The sequence below is a fragment of the Pezoporus occidentalis genome, unplaced genomic scaffold (assembly GCF_034315485.1).
Source record: "Pezoporus occidentalis ecotype Australia unplaced genomic scaffold, CSIRO_AGI_Poc_V1 ctg3, whole genome shotgun sequence".
Taxonomy (NCBI): domain Eukaryota; kingdom Metazoa; phylum Chordata; class Aves; order Psittaciformes; family Psittacidae; genus Pezoporus; species Pezoporus occidentalis.
The window spans coordinates 3,062,263-3,080,286 of NW_026914940.1; positions in this window are offsets into that span (position 1 = coordinate 3,062,263).

The window sequence follows — 18,024 nt, forward strand, 5'->3', positions numbered from 1 at the left end:
ATGAGAAAATGAACATGGGCCGGCTTCAGTGTGCGCTTGCAGCCCGGAAAGCCAACCGTATCCTGGGCTGCATCAAAAGGAGCGTGACCAGCAGGTCCAAGGAGGTGATCCTGCCCCTCTACTCTGCTCTCGTGAGACCTCACCTGGAGTATTGTGTGCAGTTCTGGTGTCCTCAATGTAAGAAGATATAAAATAGAACAAGGGGTGATGGGTTCAAACTGAAACAGAGGAAGTTCAGGTTAGATATAAGGAAGAAGTTCTTTACTGTGAGGGTGGTGAGGCACTGGAATGGGTTGCCCAAGGAAGCTGTGAATGCTCCATCCCTGGCAGTGTTCAAGGCCAGGTTGGACAGAGCCTTGGGTGGCATGGTTTAGTGTGAGGTGTCCCTGCCTGTGGCAGGGGGTTGGAACTGGATGATCTTAAGGTCCTTTCCAACCCAAATCATTCTGTGATTCTATGATCCCTTGTCTCATTCCAACATGAGTAATTACAGCTTTCTCTCCAAATCGTTGTGGAGCTCATGGTCAATGCTGCAGCCACATGGCCTATTCCATGCTGAGCTCCCATCTTCCCTCCCACTGACACAACCAGATTTCCTAGTGGATTCCTGTGTGTGGCAATAAGGGACAAGTCCACAGACCTGCTTCCCTCAAAGCACTCCTCAGCTCCTTGCTTCGTCACACAGACATTCCTCCCTGCATACGTTAGAGCATCACAATATTGCCAGATGCACAGCTCAATAAAGGTACTGAAATAAATCACTGCAGCCAAGGATTCACTTGCTGTTATTAATCATAAGCTATTGCTAATTAATGTCATTACACATCATGACTATTAATCATAATCTGCTGATGCAAGACATATTGTCTCTGGTAGATAAGAAAGAGGAAAAAAGCAAGGAAGCAATATCCACACTTGAAAATGACAGTGGGCAACGTCTGCAAATTCACATCACAGACTTCATGCTAAAAGGAATGTCCCTGCCTCAGTGGCTGCACCTCAGTTATGTTCTAGCCATTACTTGTCACAAAGCCACACACGACCAAACTGGCCATACAGCTTTCAAACACTATGGAGGATATAACATCTTTTGATGATACAAGCTCTCTACTGTGTGGGAAGGGGTAAAGGATTTAAACTGAAACAGGGGAAGTTCAGGTTAGATATAAGGAGGAAGTTCTTTACTGTGAGGGTGCTGAGGCACTGGAATGGGTTGCCCAGGGAGGTTGTGAATGCTCCATCCCTGGTGGTGTTCAAGGCCAGGTTGGACAGAGCCTTGGGTGACATGGTTTAGTGTGAGGTGTCCCTGCCCATGGCAGGGGGGTTGGAACTGGATGATCTGAAGGGCCTTTCCAACCCAAACCAGTCTGTGATTCTATGAATGAGATTTCAGTTAAACTAATTGTCTTTTCCATAGCCCTACACTGCTTTCCCCCAAAACACCCCCATGCTACTCTCTTTATGTTAAGGTCTTTCAAAAGGAGTTCACCAGTTCAGTCCAAATACAAGCTGTTAGGCTTCATCAAGAAAATGCCCATGACTGTTGTTAGGCAGAAGGTGCCATTAGCTGACCCTAAAGATCCATGAAGTCTACACAATGCTACGGTGCAGCAAATAACTTGACATCGGAAGCGCTGGGTTATTAGGATTTGGTTGTCATTAGGCTTAAACACTCATTAATCACTGTTTTTAACCCATAAGGAAAGAAAACAAGATTTCCTTTGGTTTTGTCGTGGTTTAAACCCAGTCAGGTAACTCGTTCGCTCACTTCCCCCCCCCTTTTCTTGGAGGGACGGAGAGGAGAATCGAAAAGAATGCAACTCCCACGGGTTGAGATAAGAACAGTTTAGTAACTAAGGTATAACACAAATCACTACTGCTACCACCAATGATAATAATGATAAAGGAAATAACAAGGGAAGAGAATACATCATCTTAACTCGCCCCCCCCCAGCCCGACCAAGCTCCGACCGATACCTCCTCCAACCTTGCAGTACCCCAGCCCTTCCGGCTCACTCCCAGTTACCTCCTGGGCATGACGTGCTGTGGTATGGAATACCTCTTTGGTCAGTTTGGGTCAGGTGTCCTGTCTCTGCTTCCTCCTGGCCTCCCCTCCTCCCTGGCAGAGCATGAGGCTCACAAAGTCCTTGGCCAAACCTAAACATCACTATCAGCTCTGTTCCCAAGCTGAAAGTCAAAACACTGCACTGCACCAGCTACCAAGAAGGGGAAAAATGAGTGCTACTGCTGAACCCAGGACAGGTTTGCATTTTAAACTCAAGTGGAAATGGAAATGCTGGTGTCTGAAGGTGAAATGCAAGAATGAATCAATTCTGTAGCTCTCTAAATTGATTTGCCCCAGACACGAATTTGTAGTCTTTCCCCTTAAGCAGGCAGCTGGGAGCCTGGATTCCCTGTGCCACAGGAGAGGGCTCACACACAGCCTTCAGCTCCCTGCCTTCGTACTGGGGACTGTGGACATTGCCTGCTCAAAAATGAAATATCCAAGCAGGAGGTTGATCAGGGCCTGCAGCACCTCCTGTATGGAGCCAGGCTGAGAACATTGGGGCTGTTCAGCCTGGAGAAGAGAAGCTGTGTGGAGACCTCAGAGCAGCTTCCAGTGTCTGAAGGGGGCTATAAGGATGCTGGAGAGGGACTCTTCATTAGGGACTGCAGTGACAGGACAAGGGGTGATGGGTTCCAACTGAAACAGGGGAAGTTCAGGTTAGATCTAAGGAAGAAGTTCTTCACTGTGAGGGTGCTGAGGTGCTCACACAGGCTGCCCAGAGAAGTAGTGAATGCTCCATCCCTGGCAGTGTTCAAGGCCAGGGTGGAGGAGCCTTGAGTGACATGGTCTAGTGGAAGATGTCCCTGGCCATGGCAGGGGGGTAGAACTGGATGACCTCAAGGTCCTTTCCAACCCAAACCATTCTGTGAGGCTGTGATTTAAACAGAAACCCACTACAATGGCAATCTTATAAAGGTATGGTGCAAAACCCAGGACATATCTGCTGGCTTTGTGTGTGCAGGCTCAGGGGTAATGGGGTGCCAAGGGTGGTTGTACAGAGGAGAAGGTGTCAGTCCTCTTAAACCCAAGTATTTGTGCCGCATGTTGAGATGGCCACATCTCCATCTGCTGTGGGAGAAAGGGCTGTTGGTCACAGTGGTGAGCTCATTAAAGTGAGATCAGTCGAGATTTAATCTAATACTGAGGATTATTCCGAGTGTAATGCTCAATTAAGTGTGGAGGGGAAAAATGTAACGCATCAAATGAATTGCCAGCTGATTCCCCTGCTTGATTTGGAATGTAGCCCAATACCAAGGAGGGCTGATAAGCTAAGGCAGAACTGTGAAACCAGCAGATGCTGAGGGTTAGTGGTCAGCACAGACGAGGTAAATGTGCCACATCATTACTCATAAACTCTTCAGCAAGCTCTACAAGCATCTTGCTGGGATTATGTACCTGCCAATCTCCACTTCTCTTCACACCAGTGCCTCTAAGAATATTAGAGAACTGCTAAGGTGAGGATTTGCATAAATACATTTACCATGGAAAACTGGAAGAGTTCAGTGTGATGAGTGCTACGGAAGGGCCTCTTCTTTGCAGTTCTCTGTAATCCCAGACTTTTCCCCCCTCCCTCCTTCCTCCTCCAGTCCCAAATCGAACCCACTGCCTCCTCCCCAGCTCCTTCACCTCTCCCAGGCAGCGGCCACACAGGGACAAAGAGGATTCTGTTTGGAATGAAACGTTTTCTTTTGGAGGCATGAAAACGCAGCACCAGGCAGGAAGCCAAGAAGCAAGAGAAGAGAAACATATTCATTAATTAAAACAAGCACTGCTCCCTTTGAACTGAGAGAATCAGGGCAAGGAAGAAACCTGAAGCGATGAGTTCTCAGCCTCTCCAAGAGAAGACCATGCTCCAGGCCAGGCAGGGGCACAGCAAGAGCCTGCACTGCTGCAGGAAGGGAGAGGCATTCCCCAAGCTTCCTCATTGCCCGGCTCAGGGCCCCGTGCCACTTACAGAGCAAAGAGTTAATCCTAACACGAACAGCTCTGTGGGCTGTTGGCACAATATCACAGCAGGGTTTGGGTTTTACCAGCAAGCAGTATTTAATCTTTGCCCAAGGCAGAGCTGTCTTATTTCTCCCTTTATTGGCAGGACACCTTCCCACGCCATTCCCTACAGCCAGACTTTATGGGAGCTCAGCAAGATGATGTCCAGCCAATCCCGACCTCCCTTGTGCATCTTCTCTTCCTCTAAGAGCCTCCCCATCCCTAAGGCTTCCAAGTTCAGCAAGTTGCCATCCTGAATAGTTCATCCAAGCTCCCACACTGCCTCCTCTCCCTGACCAGAGAGGTTAAAAGCATCCCGAGGCTGCTCATTGTTAATGGTGTATGAAGCAATGCTGCCTTTGGGGCTCTCCACGTCGCTCTGAGAAAGGCCAAGCACAGAGTTAGCTTCTACTGCCTGTTACCAGCTACCCATGGCCCTGTTTCTTTGCTGTTTATCACTCTGCTGATCACTATTTATCACTGTTGTTATCATCTCTGTTTATCTGTGGTGCAGGGTATGCAGTGGGAGTCTTCCTCCCACTCTCTCCATGCTGTTCAACACAGTAAAGGGAAAGCATATTTCATACAGTGGTTCAAGATGGGCTGGAGGAGGATGAAAAACCATGAGCCAAGGGATTGAAAAGACCGAGTGGCACCTACAGCTCAAAACTGGCTTTGGGATGTTTTGCTGCAATTCCCCATACTGAAACAGTGGTTTTGCAGCCCCCAGCAGCAATCCCTCTACTCTGTCCTGCTTCTGCACAGGAGTTCCAGGGGCTTTTGCAAGGCTTTTTGAACTCAGAGGGACAAGAGCCACCACTGGCACCACGGGGTTGCATTACCCCATCTGGCTCCAAACTGGGGCGAATGCCTGTAATATTTAGAGCCTTCCCTGTCATTGCCCTCAGGAGGCTCCCAACTGATCCCACAGATGACAAACTGCATTGTCCCGTGCTTATAACACAGAAGACTGCTCTGACAGTCACTCCACAGCCATGCCTCTATGGAAAACTGGCAGAAGAGCACAAGGAAAGGAGGAGGAGTGATGTTTTTACACTAAAAGAGGAGGATTCAGGCTGGATGAATTCCTTACAATGAGGGTGGTGAAACACTGGCACAGGTTGCCCAGAGAGGTGATGGATGCCCCATTCCTGGAGACATTCAAGGCCAGGCTGCATGTGGCTCTGAGCATCCTGATCTAGTTGAAGATGTCCCTGCTCATTGCAGTGGATGAGCTTTGAAGGTCCCTTCCAACCCAAACCATTCTATGATTCTATAAAAAGAGCTGCTATATGCATACACAGAGGAAGAGCATCCTGCAGGATGTGTTACAGGATATGGGGCTTGTCCCAGCACTGTCTTAGCCTCCAAGGGAGCCAGCAGGGATAATGCATCTACCACAAGAGCCTCCTGGCTCCTCAATGGAAGCAAAACATCTCCCCACCGACGCTTGTGGTGTCAGTCCATTGTCAACAGCTCTTAAAGTCTGGGCTAGAAGTTCCAAATAAGAGTGGCATTTGAAATGCACAGAACTCCTACATGATGGAGAAGAGAAGCTGCGTGGAGACCTCAGACCAGCCTTACAGTGTCTGAAGGGGGTCTATAGGGATGCTGAGGATGGACTCTTCATTAGGGACTGTAGTGACAGGACAAGAGGTAACGGGTTAAAACTTAAACAGGGGAAGTTTAGATTGGACATAAGGAGGAAATTCTTTACTGTGAGGGTGCTGAGGCACTGGAATGGGTTGCCCAGGGAAGCTGTGAATGCTCCATCCCTGTCAGTGTTCAAGGCCAAGTTGGACAGAGCCTTAGGGTGACATGGTCTAGTGTGAGGTGTCCCTGCCCATGGCAGGAGGATTAGATCTGGGTGATCTTAAGGTCCTTTCCAACCCAAACCATTCTGTGATGCTATGATTCTATTCTATGAGGAAAAATAAAGCAATGGGATTTATATATAGCATAGTTCTGTATGCTCAGTGTTTTCCCAGTCATCAATCCTGCAAGACTTTCTATACTGTTCTGGCAGTGTCTTGTCCTGGGGCTATTTTGAGGCTGTCAGAGCAGACGGAGCATGCCCAGCTTCAGTGGCATTTGAAGCAGAAGGTGCAGAGTTGCTGGTGCAATTCCAGCCTGACCACACCATCACCTTGCGACAGCCAAAGGGAAACAGCACCAGCCCCAGCGCCTGCGTGTGGTCTGGCAAGTGCCAGGATCAATATCCTCATGAATACCATTGTGACTGAGCACTCTGGTCGAGCAGCTGAGCTGTAGTAAATCCTTCCACTTGCTGTGTCCTTGCTATAGCATCAGGAGGCTTCACCTTGAAACCTGTGTTCAGTTCTGGGCCCCTCACTACAAGAGAGACATTGAGGTGCTGGAGCAGGGCCAGGGAAGGGCAATGGAGCTGGTGCAGGGCCTGGAGCACAAGTGTGATGGGGAACAGCTGAGGGACCTGGGGGGCTCAGTGTGGAGAAGAGAAGGCTCAGGGGGAACCTTATTGCTCCCTACAAGTGCCTGAGAGGAGGATGGAGCCAGGAGGGGCTGGGCTCTGCTCCCAAGGAACAAGGGATGGGACAGGAAGAAACGGCCTCAAGCTGCACCAGGGCAGGTTTAGATGGAGCTGAGGAACAATTCCTTCCCCAGAGGGTGCTCAGGCATTGGAACAGGCTGCCCAGGGCAGGGCTGGAGTCACCATCCCTGGAAGTGTTCACACACTGTGGAGATGAGGCCCTCAGTGCCATAGGTTAGTGGTGGCCTTGGCAGTGCTGGCGTAAAGGCTGGGCTTGGTGATGTTAAAGGTCTTTTCCAACTCAGCTGATTCTATTCTATGACTCTAAGATGAAGATAAATGCCCAGACCAGCCATTTTCAAGTAGAAGAGTAAGAAGAATTCCATCCGGATCTGGTGCAGAACCTGGCACGTCTGTGCATCCCCGAGCACCCCGCGCTGTCCCCAGTCATGCAATTCTTTATAAACAAGCATCTCTTCGCAGTTATTTGCTGGCACTCCATGAAAAGCAAAGCCCTTTCAGTTCTGTCTTTCTGGGCTCTTTATTGAAACCAGGCAGTCGAAACCATGCAGTTCTATTGGAAACAGGACACGAGGACAGTTTTCGCCTGTGTGGCAATGATGTTCTTCTTGAGCTCTGCTCCCAGCGACAGCCTATTCTTCTCCAGGACTTGAACAATAAAGGTCTCAAACAAAGGAGGGTCACACAGCTGGAGAAAGGCTGCTTGAGGTCAGGGCTCCTTCCTTAACCTCACAAAGGGCACTAAGATGGGTTGTGCTGGTCCCGCTTGCCTCACCACAGCTGCTTCCCTAAGCCCAGGAGCTTAAGGAAACACAAGGTCTCCTGCAAGACGGGGTCCACAGTGCTCATAGACCTTTGGGCTTCGGCCCTTCATGCTGCACAGAGGTTGTCTCCACCAAGGTCCCTGCTAATCTTAGGCTGGAGGGCTCCCTCCATGGCTCTGCTCTGACTCCTCTATTTAAAAGGGTGATTTTTGTCAGCTGCAGTCATTTTTAAGCCACAATTTGAGACTTCCTGGCTGTGGGGCTCTTAAAACGTTTTCTAAGCCCATTCCATCCATTTAGGAAAACACAGAGAGAGAGAACACACAAACATGTATTTTGGGTGCAGCTCTGTGCCACTTAATACCACTGGGGTTTTCCACCCTCCCTTTGGACTCCATTCCCCTCTGTAACATGGAAAATCCATTTGTCTGCCTCGCTGGATGCTGAGTGGATAAATGCATTCCATACTTTGAAGCACACTGGCCTGCTTTTATCCTAGTCAGGACATCAAGAGCTCTGCACCACAGGTAGATGGAAACTTGGTGAACCGTGTAAACCACAGCACCCTGGGGAGGCTGAGCTGAGCTAATGCTCAGTGCATACAAAGCACGTGGCTATCCAGAGCTCAGGATGGAAAAGAAACTGATGTCAGAACCAGGTGAAATTGGCACAGTCAGGGTGTTTGTGTGGTTCAACTCCTGTTTTCATAGAATCAGCAAGGTTGGAAAGGACCTTTAAGATCATCAAGTCCATCCTTTTCCCCTGGTAAGCAAGACACAAGTGGCAGAGACAATATTTGCTCTCTGCTTTTATTTCCTCCCTTCCATTCAATGCCAAAATGCCTTTTGTTGTTGGAAATCTTGCCTTGTGCATCCCATCTGCTGCTTCTTCCTGCTGCTCTGGTGCCTTTCTACCTCCATTTCACAGGCACAGGCACTTCCATAACATAGTAGTGAGCAAACCCCCCAGACCAGCCATCACAAGCAGAGCCATCTCCTTCTGCCATGTAATGTGTAAGCGTGGAGTCTCCCTTCTGCAAACCTTGCCACCAAGGCTGATTCACTCTGACCACAGCTTCCCATCCTGTGTGCTTTGCCTTCACTTTCAGCAGCGATGTGCATTCGTGAAGCCAAGAGAGACACCTTCTCTTGGGTGTGAGTTTGAATTCATTATAGTGGGTCTTTTAATGCCATTACAGGCCACACTGAGCCACTGACATGGTGGGACTCTGACTTCCAGATCTGAGTATTAAAGCACAGAATGGTTTGGGTTGGAAGGGACCTTAAAGCTCATCCAGTTCCAAGCCTCTGCACAGGCAGGGACACCTTCCACTAGAGCAGCTTGCTCCAAGCCCCTGTGTCCAACCTGGCCTTGAGCACTTTGTTGTGACACTTCCAAATCAAAAGGTATTTCTCTTCCCTGTGAGCGATGGAAGCTCAGCCTCAAAACTAAGGGATCCAGCTGTTGCTCGTGCTCCTCACATCATCACCAGCAGCAAAACCCCTGTATTCTACTGCAAACAGCCAGACTCATGGTCCAGCCCCCAGCAGGATCCTGGTGAAGGGTGAAACACCCTTTTGATCAGAACCAGCCCAAGGGCAGACACACCAAGCAAGAAGATGCCCTTTCACGTGGCCACTGCTCTGTCTACCCCAGCACTTTAAGGCACTAATGGCAGAAACAGGATATAGCAGAAAAGGTGTGAATTTAGTAATTACACTCTCAGGTCTATTGTATCAGTCCCTGGAATCTTAGGTGTGGGAATTCAAGAGCCAAATGCATTTCTCTTTGCAAAGGGCATTGCAAAAGGCATCTCTCTTTGTCCCCGTATTTGCTCCCACTTTCTTTTTCTTGACATGTTCTTTTTACCCCCCTTTTTGCACATCTCCAGCCCTCACAAGTAACACAGCCCTCACCCTTGCACCACGCAGCATCTGGCTGTTGACACCAAACCCTATTAGCAGCTTATCCATGGTGCAGCCTTGCGTGAAGGTTTGTCAAGGACATTTCCCCATCTAAGACCTGTTATCAGTAAAATTGCCATTCTAAACTCATATGGCCACACAGGTATTCCCCAACGGCAGCTTCCTAATGAATGGGGCTTCTTGCTTTGGAGCTTCTGGGTTTCTTGAGACAAAATACACACCGTTTCCACTCCCCTGTGCGTATTCTTCCACAATCAACGTGCACCTCTAAACCAGCAGTGTATGAGGGTTTGTTAGGAGCTGAGAGAGGTTTGGCTACTTCACCTCTGTCATATTGTAAGATGCAGTGATTCGGGTGTGAATGGAACAGATTCCTATGGATTCATTTGGGATCAGCTTACACTGAAATCTGGATGTTGATGGCCTGCAGAGGAGGTTTTGGCTAAAGGAATGGCCCTACAATCAGGCATCACTTTGGTTTGGGTATCTGTGCCGCTATTTGTGGATAAACCCTCAATACTTTCAGCTTGCACTCAAGGGGATTCACGACAGACAACAGAAGTCTGAAATGGTAGGAAATTAAGGATTTTAAGACTTTAGTATGAGAAGAATTATCTCCTCAGTCACCACCAGGTATGCTTTGATGCTGTCTAGTGGAAAATCCCCCGGTGATGGCAGTAACAAAGACTCCATGCTGATGCACCAAGAAACCTCAGTGCACTTGTCATTACAAAGAGCATCTCTGCAGCATCATCCTGCAGTTCAGGCTGGGAGGGAGATGGGGATGCCACTGTCCTCACCTACAGCACTACGGAAGTACCCATGTTGTGGCAGCAGAAGCCATCCCCAAGCACAGGAGTGGCTCCATCCCAGCTTGGGACTCCCTCCTCTCCTTTTCACCTGCATTCAGCTGGAACCCAAACTGCGTATCCCATTCCCAGTGAATTGCTACCACAAACCCATGTTTATTTTCCTTCCCCTATGCTCGTAAGCAGGATGTTTGGGATCTTCCCTCACATCTTTTCACTCTGATGACAGAAAGGAGGTAGCTATTGCCAGCACATCCAAAAGTAAGTCAGCACCTGGTGATTTTGGCATAGTACATGCTGGTAACTTGACTGTGTGAAGAGAGGAAGGGAAATACTGAGTCAGTGAATACAAAACCTCATCCTTGCTGCAAGGATGCTCTTCTTTCTGATGGCGATACTCCAAAGCAGGTGGCAGCTGAGCAGACAAGCACAAAGCTTCGTTTCTTTGTACAAAACAATGTGAAATGCAGCCACTTTCGATGGTTGGGGGCATCTGGTACTGTTAAACTTTAATACCCTTCTCACTTGGAGCCAGTTTCTGCTTTGATGTGGTGCTGGTTTCAGCAGTGCTCGCTTAAGGTGAATACCTGATTAGCTATGGGGAGATGAAGGGGGGTTTTCTTTCCCTTTTTCTTTTACTTTGGTACTACTGCACACAAAGAGCACCAGTGCCCTTCCCGTGTTAGGAACATACCCCAGAGGAAGTGCCTTGGGGCACGCCTGGCAGTTCAAATGGACTAATTCATGCAGCTTTCCATGCAAGCTCTCTCCGCGCTTCACTCTGTGGTGGTCTCAGTCTTCTGGGGCTCTTTTCTCCCTCAAACCCAGGGCAGCTGCAGAGTAGCTTGTAACAAATACTTCACTACCCCTCAGCACAGCAGCTCTTCTGCACAAGGGCCGTGAGGGATCTGTGAGCACGCAAGGGCTCGCTCCAGGTCTGATTTCTACACCCACAGCAAAGAGCTGTGCACATGTGGGTTTCCAGCAAGATCAAGGCTCTTCCTTCCATTTTCTGCTGGAATAAACCTATTGACCCACTTGGAAAGGGGCCTTCTGAAAGTCTAGATAGATCCTAAATATCTTTTTATCCCTTCTTTCCCCAGGAGAGCGCTGTAATAAGAGGCAGACTATGCAGTACTATGTGTGAGAACAAGGAAAGGGCTGCAATTTAGGGAAAAACAGATAAGAAGACTTTGGTTACCTGAGAACTCCTAAGAAATAAACTCATCAGGCCATTTGCAAAAGCTTCACAGCTTCTCTCTTTGATTTCCTACACCACTTCACAGACAGAACACGGAGTAATAAGTACTCAGAAGCTTCCCAGAGATGCTACAAGATGTTAACTGAATTTCAGGGCAGTTTAGACCTCTCCAGAGCCCATCAATGTGTCGTTCTTAGATAAGTTGGGTTAGTGGTGGAAAGGGAAAGAAACTCCTATACTTTGGAATAATAATATCATCATAACAGTAAGCACTTAAAAAGCCGCTCAACAGAAGAGATGCCAATGTCCTCTATGAATGACTGCTTCACAGGCAGGGGAGACATGGGAGGGTGGATACAGAGCATTAATAGAAGATATGGGTGGCAACTTGCCTGTTGCCATTCAACAGAGCTGAGCTGGGGGGATGTAGTGGCACAGCTGAAGTCACACTTCCTCCAGCCTTTTCCACGCTATTTTTGCCCTTTCACTGTATTCCTGATTTTGAGCTTACTTTTTCCCATTCTCCTGACCTTCTCCTCCTGCCTTCCTCCCCTGTCACTCATTTGGCAAGTAGTTTCTTCACTATCCCCACGAAGAGCAAGACATTTACACCCATTTCATGCCATGTGTTGGGGTAGATCCGAACGTGCTCCTCTTTGTCCTCAGGTGTCTGGGGGACTTCTGGCCATTGTATTACCTGCTGTGAGGACACTTTGTGCTCTCCCGGCAGAGCAGGAATGCAGAGCAGGAGATGCCAGGGGCAGTCAACACGTGGTCCCCCTCTATCTAGAAAGCAGCAATCAGGAAACAAGAAGAACCAAAGCAATGCTTTCCCCACCCAACATCCTCACTACATCATGTCTCTCTCCCTAGTAGCATGACAGGACTCCAGGACCCGACATTCCCATCATCTGGCTCCATCCTGGGGTTTGATAGATCCTGAGGCTCAATAGAGGTGCAGACAGCCTCTGAACCGTGTTCTCCAAGAGAATCTTGCTGGAACCAGTCTCTCAGCACCCTATGGAGTCTGCTGCCTGGGAAAGACAATGCTGATCATTCCAGAAAGCTGCATGGGACATTCAATAGACTTTGTATAACAGAATATCAGCATCCTGACCAGCTCCTCACAGATTCAGTGTTCCTAAAGACAGGAAGAACCGGCTCACTTGCCAAGAGCACACAGCACAGGATGCTCATCCAGTCCTGTTTTCAGCCCAGGAGTTCTTTCTTTCACCACTGTGCAGAATGGTGGTGGATGTTCATCCAAAGCTGTCAAGAGATGGAAAGCCCACCACTGAGCAGCCATCGTGTCCCTGTGTTTAACGAAACTCTTCTTTCTTGGTTCAATTTGACCAGTTTAACCCCCCAGCACTGGCTGCTGTGATGCCTTCCTGCCCAAAGAGCCTGCAGTTACATGGTGCTTCCCCCACGCAGTACATAAGCAGACACCAAGTCATCTTCTGGTCCTCTTTTGCATCAACTAAACAGATGGAACTCCTAAATCTGGCTATGAAGCACTTTTGGTGAGCCTCAGGCTGTCTCCAGCTTCTCCCTCCCACCAACACCAGCTCAGCCCAGCCTTCAGCATCTTCTAAATCAGAACATGCAAACTGGATGCAGCATTTCAGCCACCAAAGGCAAAAAGCTCAGCCCTGCACTGCCCTGGCAGCATGGGCATATGTAGCTGTTCACTTTAAGGTGGGTTTTATTTGTCCCAGTGGTTTCCTAAGTTATTTGTGCCTACTGTGTGACATTCTCCCTTTATAGCAGATGGGGTTTTAATCAAGGTGGTTGGTCAGCTGGTAAAATCCTCTTACAGAAAGCCCCATTCTTTCATATTCTGCTTCAGTACTGGGGAATTATCCCTTTTGAACTCTCCAGTATATTCATTACTGCCCTGGTCCATCCTCCGCCTCTATTGCAAACGAGCCATGTGTTCCTAAGATACCATCAGCTTCCAGTGCACAGACCAATCTGTCAGAATGAAAGCTGAAATACTGTTATCTCGTGTTGGGTGTAATATCTTCTGGGCTAGGAAATGATCACACATCATTTGAGAAACTTCAAGGAGATTTATTTCTGGTTATATGAGACTTCCAGCATACATCTTTGTGATTGAAATCTCCCATTACCCGCTATTTCTTTCCATTTATTACAGAGTAAAGCTCCAGGAGCAACTCACCTCTTGATGGGAGCTCATGGTCTGTAATCCCCTTTACAGGCATAAGCACTCTCACCCCTCACTACACCCCCTAACTTCTTTAGTTGGAGCTTGAATATCTCTGTATTTAACAGCTGAATGGGTCGTGGTCTCCTTCCCACTCAGCCTTTTCACTTGGGCACACACCACCAGGTTGTAGTCAGTACTTTTAATGCTCCAGCCATAACTCAGCATCCTCTCACTCCATTTGGGCAACTGTATCAGGTTCTTTGAATTACAAGCATTTCAATTCCTGTCATTGCCCACGTGCCTCAGAAACATGAAGAAGAATGAACAGGAAGGTGTTCACACAGCCCTCAAATTCCAAGCCTCGATATTGGAAATCGGACCGTTTGCTTTGTCACAGGATCTGCCTTGATGGATGAAACAAATCTGCCAGAGACATTTTGGTAGGTGCTTTTAGGCAAATAACTGCCCCTCTTGTGCTGTGCCAGGTAGCAAGATTGAGGAATGCTATTAAACATTGTCAGTCAGCTGGGGAATGATAAATAACATCCATAGGAGAAACAGGATAACGGGAGAGAGTTGCAGGGGACTCTGCAGCGTCTGCAGAAGACGTTCAATGTCAACCTGCCTCAGAGGAAGGCCCTTTGCCTTTGTTTGGACCTGGGCAGGAAAGGATGTTTATAGGTTGTGTCTTTTAAAGTACACCCTGCCTGGGTCAGAGGCTGTGTTTACATTTGGGGTTTGGGTGTTTTTCAATATCAGCACGAAGACCAAATAACACAGAATCATAGAATAGTTTGGGTTGGAAAGGACCTTAGGATCATCCAGTTCCAACCCCCCTGCCATGGGCAGGGACACCTCACACTAGACCATGTCACCCAAGGCTTCATCCAACCCGGCCTTGAACACCGCCAGGGATGGAGCATTCACAACCTCCCTGGGCAACCCATTCCAGTGCCTCACCACCCTCACAGTAAAGAACTTCTTCCTTATATCCAATCTAAACTTCCCATGTTTGTTTTAACCCATTACCCCTTGTCCCGTCACTACAGTCCCTAATGAAGAGTCCCTCCCCAGCATCCCTATAGCCCCCCTTCAGGTACTGGAAGGCTGCTCTGAGGTCTCCACACATAAATCACTACAGCAGGAAAATCAGGTAATGTCACTTCCACTGCTGCAACAAACTGTAGTTCTGCAAAGCCAAAGGGTAGGAGGGCAAGTCTGCCTCATGGATATACCTGGTGCAGTGCATCTGCAGTGCTGTTTGACCACAAAGCTGAGCACTGGCAGGTCCAGGGCATTTTGAGACAGAAAGGCACACACGGTGGTACAAACCACCACTGCTCTGATGGCAGCTTCTTGGTCCAAGCATATGGAACCAGGGAGCGAGGAGGTGTAGCAGTAATTGCTCCAGGAGTAGGAGGGAACCATTCCTGAAATAGTCAAATCTCCCTCAAAGTCTCCTAAAATGTTCTTCATAACCAGACCAAGAGGAAAATGGAACCAAGTTAAACCAGCAAAGCACCATGCACTGGAATTCCTCTCTCTGTTGGGGAGCAGTTCCCTCTTGGCAGAGTAAAACATCTCAGAGACACTCAACCAGTCCAGGTAGAGTTAAAATCTCACTGCAATTCATAGAATCATAGAAGAGTTTGGGTTGGAAGGGACCTTTAAAGGTTTAGTCCACCCTTCTTGCATGAGCAAGGGCATCCTCAATGAGATCAGGTTGCTCAGAACCACATCCACATGGCCTTGAATGCCTCCAGCAGTGGGGCATCCACCACCTCTTTGGGCACCCTGTGCCAGTGTTTCACCACCCTCACAGGGAAGAACTTCTTCCTTATATCTAACCTGAATCAACCCTCTTTTGGTTCACAACCATCACCCTTTGTCCTATCACTACAGGCACTGATAAAAAGTCTACTCCCACCTTTCTTGTTGGCCCCTTTAGGCACTGGAGCTGCTCTAATGTCTCCTGGAGCCTTCTCCAGGAGACATCTCCAGCTCTCTCAGCCTGTCTTTATAGGAGTATTTAGCCCAGATCTAAAGACAATAAATTCTTTGATATCAGGCCATGAAACTCAGCACCATCAGATGCTGACAGGGACACAGAACACCCTCCAACCATCACAACTGCTTTTACTCTAGAGTAGGTGGTTCCAGGACCTTTTGGACTGTGGAGACTGCCTAACCCCCCATAGTGAACCCCAATGCAAGCAGGAAGAATCCCTCACTTTTTCCCAACCAGCTGCTAAAAGCCTGAGCCCAGCTCAAAAGAAACTGATCTCAACTTAACAAAGAGGTTTACACGTGTGAAAACCAAACAAAGGGGCAGCAGATACAGGTCAGAGGATGGGAGGTGAGCTTTAAACAGGTTGTCCCAGTGTTTTCCTCAGCAGGGACTTGTGTTCAGTCCAAAACGACTTCCCTGTGTTATGTTTGGTTAATTCCACATCTCTATACTCTGCTGGCACAGCGGAGTCTTGCCCAAACGGGATGTTAAAGTGGCACAAGAAGAGGCTCCTCCAGAGCATTTCTGAGGCAGTAGAAACCAGGAGCAGGAAAGCCACAGGCACTTGGGTTCATGCACAGGTTCCAGCCCCAGACTGCTGGCTCTGGAAGCTGGATTTTCATTGATCCTCTGAATTAAGCCCATAATGGTCTGTCCTGGCTTGGGAGCAGGTGCATGTTTACCAAGGGTAGTAACTGCCCTGGAAATAACACTGAGAGAGCCCAAATCCCCATGCAAGGCACTACCAGTAGGAACTTCACACAGAAGACCTTGTTTTGCTTGTTTTAACATGAATACTGCCCTTGGCATCCTATAAGACATCTACATTCCTGTGGGGATAAACGGAGGCTTGTTGCAGCTTTGACTGGTCTCTTGTGAGACACACAACATCTAATTCACTAAAGGATTTCTACTTGTCCCACTCTGGTTGCACTTACATACTCCCACCATGATGCTACTACTTTTAGCTGAGGGGGTTCACATCCTCTTTGATTGCTTTATGCCCTGTAAAGCAAAGGGAAAAGGGATGGGGATACCAGCGCGCGGCTCAGCCCCAAGGTCAAGGCAATGTATCTCAAGGGATCTTTCCATTTCTACACACTTACATCATGGGGTCTGCCCACCCAGTTTCTCTCCCTGGATGCTCCTCTTATCCCAACCAAATTCACCTCACCTCTAAGTGTCTACGTCTGGATTTGGTTTATGACTTGCTCTTTTAATCAGTGGGGAGAAGCAGGTTCATGAAGGATGCAGCCCATCTCAAATCAGGTTTCTGAACCAGCCCCTAGGATGACTCTGCCCTCATCAGCACAGAGGGGAGTCCAGACACTCAGATAGGGCTGTTCTCAAAGGAGCCAGCTTTTAGGTTAGGTCTGAGTTCAAATGGGGAGACCGTCAGCCCTCCAGCCCTCCTTGCTGAGCTGGGAAAGAAAGAATCCCAGGCACAGCCTATTAAACACACTTCCCTTCCCACAGCCTTTTCCTCTCCTCTTACTGAGGAGATGACATTTACATTCTCACAGCACTGAGCACCAGGGACCCCCCCTCTGATTTCATCCTTGGGTGATGCTGTAGTAAAGACAATAGACACGGACTGTGGTGGGGGGGTTGGGAATGGTGCCAGCTCACATTTAAAGGTTATTTCATGGGGAAGAACAGCATTTACAGAAGGCCTTTCACCCCGAGGTGCTTCCCAAACCATAACCATCCATCACCACATCACAGGATGGGCAAAGCAGCCGACTTCGGAGTTCCAGCTGGGAAAATCCCATACACATCCCGCTGCAGGGAGCGATTCATCTGAGAGATACCAAAGGTGAGGCAGTCCTGCACACAAAGGAGGGGTTGCTGCTAGGCTCAAAGCATGTCCAAGCTGCAAAGCAGACCACAGGATCAGCGTTCTCCTCTCTGGAGGTTGTCTGGATGGTCTTTGAGTGTCTGTGCTTAAACAACCAAGAGGTGAAATCGTCTCTGGTTTATTGTGTTTCAAGGTGTTTGCAAGGTCTGCAAACCGTGATTGTTCATCTTGATTTTCTCTCTGAACAAGTATTCCTCTCCATTTCCTTCACATGTGCTTGTGTCAGCCACCCCTTCCTCACAACCAGCAGTCCTGCAGCACATCACCAGTGCAAAGACCCAAAGGAGAAACCAGAACAGGACCATGCCATAGGCAAGCTGCATCATGGACATATCCCAGCATCAGTGACCACCTGAGTGTTTTCCCATCCATCCATAAATAGGGATCTTCAAGCTTCATGGTCCAATTACATGACACTTTTACAGAGGAATCATAGGATACAAAGTGTATAAGAAGGTGATGGTGCAAAGGGGAACCTGAATGTGTATCTGGCATCCTTTAATTTTCATTCACCAGTTTATACTGGGACTTCCTGTTTTTAACAGTGCTCCCTGCCTGTCCCAGTGAAGACTAAGAGGCTTCAGTGCTGGTGTTGAGCACAGAGGCTTTACAACCAGGATTCCTCTCCTGTGTTATGTAGTGCAATGCAGGTTCATTCATTCTTGGCTGGAGCAGACTGAATCAGCACATAGATGAGGGCAACAG